The 6,000-nt window shown below is 43.5% G+C and overlaps 1 protein-coding gene across 3 annotated transcripts in view; it reads left to right on the forward strand.

The window, feature by feature from the left end:
- LOC309654474 (uncharacterized protein) overlaps positions 1-5,562 on the forward strand; it is a gene marked incomplete at its 5' end in the record, with an annotated part of 46,710 nt that extends 41,148 nt beyond the window's left edge. Inside the window, 3 exons of one of the 3 annotated variants that reach the window (XR_014260271.1) lie at positions 111-192; positions 564-748; positions 3,442-5,562. Of the gene's footprint in view, positions 1-110; positions 193-563; positions 2,252-3,441 lie in introns of those variants that run through there. The other 2 variants (XR_014260269.1, XR_014260272.1) reach the window with 2 other exon arrangements.
- Positions 5,563-6,000: the final 438 nt, after the last annotated feature.

The following is a 6,000-nucleotide window of genomic DNA, read 5'->3' on the forward strand; positions in this document are numbered from 1 at the left end:
TATAATGAATAATTTAGTTTTGATGTTTTCTTTAATATGTTCACATGTTATTATGGATGCTTGTATTCCAATGTGCGGCTAACAACTGCCTTTTTGGTTTTCCGTGTTAGGATGAAGAAAAAAAGGAGGATATGCATTACTAAGAATCAAAGGAAGTGCCTGACTCTATAACAAAGAGAAAAGCTTCAAAATGTGAGTGGACTGCATTATGAACAGCTTTGCTTACCACACCTGCAAAAATGCACTTTCATTAAACACGTATTTGTTAAGTGCACATGCAGAAGGCATAGTGTTAGATTGACTTGAAAGATGGATGGATGATGCCCTTATATAAGCTTTTCCCAGGACTCTAGCATGCTGAGGTTTGGAATTGCACAGGTAGCTTCCTGGAACTATTGGCTATGCTGCTAATAAGATTACAGCTAGAGTATGATTTTATTCTGTGAAATACTTTCATCATCAGGAAGAAGAAAATTATTTTTACCCTTTCTGCTTTCTGCAGTTGAATAATTTTCAGGTACAAATCCCCCAAAATGTATGTGTCCTCTCTACCTTCTATTTAGGATTGTACAACACGAAGACAGAAATAACCATGTTAAGAGGTCATTGGTCCGACTTCTCCAGAAACTTCCCCTGGGCAGCGGTCTCTACCTCTGTTACAGAAGACTGCAAAAATACCAGCCATTGTGCATCTGGCCAATTATGCAATGTTCTATCACAAGGGGAAATTCCTTCCTCACTCCAGCTGGTGAGCAGTTATGCCCTGGAGCCCAGGACGGACATGGCTTGTAACTTTTTAACCTAGTTAGTGTAACTGCCAATATTATTCCTATTCATATAAATGTCTAATCCTTTCTTGAATCTTGCTAGACTATTTGCCTCAATAATATCCTGCGGCAGTGAATTCCACAGGTAGATTATATGCTGTTTTAAAAAGTATTTCCTTTTATTCATTTTAAATTTGTTACCTTTTAATGTCACAAGAGGCCCTTGTTCTTGCATTAAGTGGTACAGGGTACAGGCATTTCAAACTGAGCTTTAATTCTTCCAAGCACTTTCTCTGCCATTATTAAAACCCTATCTTCTTCACATATTTTCTATTTTGGCACGTGTAATCTTGAATAAATGGGATGATTGATGCAAACAGTCTCATACTGCTTTGGACATATAGTAGGCACTGGAAAAAGCTCTCCTTGATTTTCAATGTCATTTATTGGAGACATATTTATTGAGCATCTATTATGGGCAGGAATTGTTCAAAGCATTGGAGAGACAGCTTTGAATAAGAGAAGGTCCTTGCTCTGAAGGACCTGGTTTTCTAGAGAGAAGACAAGCAGTAAAATAGTGGATAAAGACAGGACTTACATTGTTTCAGGTGTCTTATGTATTATGGGAAAATTAGACAAGAGTCACTAGGAAAGGATGCCAGGGGCCACTTGAAGTGGCCTGGTCAACTGTCCCCCTGCAAAGGGGACAGTTGAGATTGACTATCAAGGAGTCGTTTATGTGACATAGATGGAAGGAGAACCCTTCACCCATGAAGGTGAACTCCAGCTCCTAGAACAATGCCCGGAGCTAGCTGAAACTCAATCGTTGCTGCGTGAATGAATGAATAAAGGTTAAGAAGGGAAATCTTAGTTACAGAAATCATCAGTACGTTACTCACAGACCCAGGAGGAACATTTCTTGAATCCCTGGGTTTGGTAATTCCAAAGACTATTAGAGTAGAAGGAACAGGGGATTTACTTAGATAGACTCAGCTTTCAAGACCTGCCCATGTCCCCAAATACCCAGCTGTATGACCTTGGGCAAGTCAGCGAATTTCTCTCATCCAAAGTGTTCTCATTCATAAAAATGGGAGTAAAACTTCCTTCCTTCATGGAGTGTGGAGGACTGGAGGTAAAGTTAAGTGGCAGCTCTTTAGAAACAGCCAAACAGTGTGAACATGTTGCTCATTCTTTCAGGAACCTGTCCTTCTCAGCACTCTGTTCTCTTTCCTTGCCTTTCACTCTTTTCCTTCTTCTGTTCCCTATTTGTATCCTTGCCTCTGCCTAAAGCTCATCCCTGTCAGCCATGTACTTAGCTTTCTGCTCAAGAGGTGGCTTAAGAAAGGGGGGGTGGGTTACCATTCTGACATTTTGGTCTATTTCTTAAGGACTTTAAAGATAGAATAGGATGGAGGTGGTAGTTGTTGGAACAGTGGACTGCAAGTGTATTTCCAATAGTGATTATTTGTTTTTATTTTGTTTACTGCTTACTCTTCTAGGGTAAGGTTAACCAAACTTCTCTATATAGAAACAGAGGCCTTGCCTGAATTTCTGAGGACATCTTCCCCCAGAAGTGGAGACTTTGGTTGAGGATGATCTGATTACCTGTCTGTAGCTTCCTTTTGTGTTCTAGCCTGATAGGCAGATACCATTTCCTCATGTTCCCTCTTGTTATACTTTTTAATTGCTCTTTCATTTACTCCTCCGCCACCCCACCCCCACCCCTGCTTTAGGCAATTTGAAGTAGAAGCATGTGCAACTCTGCATAATAATATATTATAAAGGCATTTCAAGGAATAAATGATTAGAGTTGTTTACATGCATGGTTCAGATTTACTGGCAAATTGCTCAGGCCTTTGTTTTATGATGTAGCTTCCAGCTAGGTTCCTTCTGGGTAAAACTCTGAAATAGGAGAAGTTTCCTTTTGGTATTCCTCACCAACACTTCCTTTGCCTTGTTCCTCTCCTTTCAACACCTCCCTTCCTTTCCCACCTCCACGTAACTCCATGGAGCTGTCAGGCGTTTTACACCTTAATGTGAAGACATATGGGTGCATGGGTCTCTGCCCTCACCCAGACTGGCCCCCAGGGAAAGTGAGGTGTGCAAAGGAATAAATCTTCAATGGTATAATTTTAGACCCAGCGGCAACTGGGAAGGGTGGCTATTTTGGGCTGTGGGTTTTCTCCTTGACCTGAGATGATATTACTTTGCCTGCTGCTAGTGTGCTGGGCCAACCCTGCACGTGGTCCTTTTAGCAGCGTGTTTGGCGTTCCTGGGGGTTGCTTCTTCATTCCTCTGCTGAACAGCTCCGTGCTCCTCCAGAATTCCATGAATTTGTGCAGGGGCATCACTCTGTCCATGTGCGCCCACCTAGGCTTGTCACAGGTGATCTCTCAAGGCAGGGGCGCAGGCTACTCCCAAGGGGCAGCACAGATGGAATGCACGCCCTTCCACATAGGGGGTGGGGGGATTTTCTGGTCTAGTTTTTGCCTATCCCTCAGCCTCCATGCTTTATCAGCTGCTGCGTGACCTCACTCCCTCTTCGTGCAAGGTGAGCCGGGCCGGTCTCCAGGTTCCAGGGTCTGAGCATCCCTCCTATGAGACCTCCTTTGAAGCTGCACTAAGCATCCTCACAGCCATTTTGACCACCCTGCTTGCTGTCTTCCCACTCAAGCTCCTGATGCAGCTGCTGCCTGCGGACCCCCTGTACTGCCTGGGGAAGTGAGTCAGGACTCCTGCAGCGGATGGGTGGGGCAGCTGCAAGATGATCTGAAGGTGGCCCAAACAACAGTGCTTTCCAGATGTGGGTGAGGTTATAGCCAAGATCATCACTGGTAGAGTATCTTGTTCTTAATTTTTACAACCTAAAAAGAACACACAAGACTCAAAGGTCATTGGGGAAGGAGGAATAAAGTCAGTAAAGAACAGGAAAATGGGAAGAGGTTTTGTTTTGTTTTGTTTTTAATAAAGAACTTGAGCTCTTTTACACCAAAAGAGAGAGAGGAAAAAAAGCAGGCTTTTATAGGTATGAAGAGAGCCCTGGCTCTCTCTCTCTCTTCTACAGGGAAAATTCTGGATTTGCAGAGAGAGAGAGAGAGAGATTGAGGATATAAGGAGAGCCTGACTAAGGAACAGAAAATAATGGAGAGTAAGACAAAAAGGGAGAAAAAGATCAAAAGACATTGTTGCCTTCCCTTATCTGCTGTTGAAGTAAATGTGATGCTTGTTGAGAACCAACCAGGCCTGCTCCAGTTATTTATTTCTGTATGACAGATTCAGCCTGACACTTAACTCACGTAAAACCACAACCAACATTTTATTATGATCCGTCATGGTTCTGAGTGTTGACTGGGCTCAGCTGGGTGGTTCTCAAGCAGCCTTTCACGAGAACGAGGTTTGATGGTGGCAGAGGCTGGAGTGACTTCTGAGGCTTCCTCACTCACACATGTGATGGTTGATGCTGGTCCTTCCTTGCTGCATCCTCAGCTGGGGCTATGAGCTGGAACACCTGGTCATTCCACGTGGCTTGAGCTTCCTTAACAGCATCTTTCTTGTACTCCTTTCCTGGCCACTCAGGGCTCCAAAGATGAGCATCCCAAGAAAACAAAGCAAAAGCTAAAGCATCCATTTTGTCCTAGCCCAGGCACACACATTATTGGTCCACCAGTCACTAAGGTCAGCTCAGATACAAGGGGAGAGCACATAGCCCCCTCCTCTGGATTTGAGGAGTGTTAGAAAACTTGTGGACACATCTTAAAACTGCTGATGTCCAATCACAATGTCAGCTGTTCCCAACCTCCCTATCTCCAAGAACTTCTTGTCTAGTTGGAGTTATAAAAAATTGATGAAGCAATTAGTGAAAAGTAATGAAATATCTATTCTTCAGCCGAGCAAGGTGATAGGGGAACTTGTACCAAGTGATATACAAGATGAACACATGCCTCCAGAGAGGCCACAGGCAGTGTGTGGTTAGGAAGGCCCACGGCAGCTTATGATTTGGGGAGAATCGGAGGCAAATAAGATGGCAGTGGGTAACATTCCCTAACTCTGGACTGGGTGTTCTTGCTAGCTTTATTCAAGTCCAAATGTTTGTCCTCAATATCTCATTTTCCTGTTACTTGTCTTTTCTTCTTCTGCCCTACCTTGGTTCCACCACCATCCTTCTTTCAGCTCCTTTACTCTTCTATGTACTATACCTTCTATGGACCTAAAAAAATCTCTCCATTCCTTCATCTCCCTTGGCATCACTTTATCTTTCTGTGCATGGAAAATCTTACCTCCCACTCCCCTTCATCACCTATCTGCAACTCCACTGCCATTTTTCAGACCAAAGCAATATCCCTGCTTTTCCTTGTCCCATTCCTCACTTGAGTGCTTGAAACACGTATTTTCATTTTGGTTTCCCCTTTTATGGTCACTGTCTCTTGCCTTCTATAACCATACGTTATATTCCGTGTAGCTCATGCCTTTCTTCTCTGCTCTGACTTGCCTTATCCTAGGAGCCATTCGTCCAGCACAGTGTCACGGGGCACTCAATGCCTAGCATCTCCATCAATACAGCTTTGACAGCCTCAAGGCGAGGTCTTGCTCCACACCTGGCGACTTTCAGGTGGGGTCTGCTGTTCAGCTGCTAACCTTTCTTTGGTAAGAGTTTCCTATACCTTAGCATCACTAAGGACACTTTTTTCTCTTCCTAGTCTCCAAATATCACCCACTCTAGACCTACATGGTTTGGCCTCTTTTCTCCCCTTAGTACAGAAATAATTTATATACACTGTAGAAAACTTAGAACACATAGAGAAACAAACATAAGAAGACAAATGTTGTACGTTTAAACACTGCTAATACCTTGTTGTGAGTCTTTCCCATCTTTTTTCTCCATATTTATGGTTTTTAGTTACAAAAAATAGAATTACTACTTAGATGGGCAGTGCTTTCCTGTAAGCCATTTGCTGTTTTGTAGAATCAGCTGTTATAGAACTCTAGCCCCTGACCCCAGCTAAGTGGACCAGGGTGAAGCTCAGGCCTCAGCTGGGTTACAGTGAAGCGGGGTTACTGAAGAAGGTGTTTTGCAAGAGACAGGTAAAAGAGACACAGGGTGAGAAGCAGAGGAATGGATGGCAGGATGCTAGAGATACTCCTTGTATCTGGCACTAATCCTGCAGTGGCTTTTGTGGGATAACATTTCTTCTCAGTTCAAACCGTTCTTTAGTGGTGGAGCAGCGTCTGAAGG

Source organism: Balaenoptera physalus (genome assembly GCF_965194825.1).
Source record: "Balaenoptera physalus genome assembly, chromosome: 2".
Classification (NCBI taxonomy): Eukaryota; Metazoa; Chordata; class Mammalia; order Artiodactyla; family Balaenopteridae; genus Balaenoptera; species Balaenoptera physalus.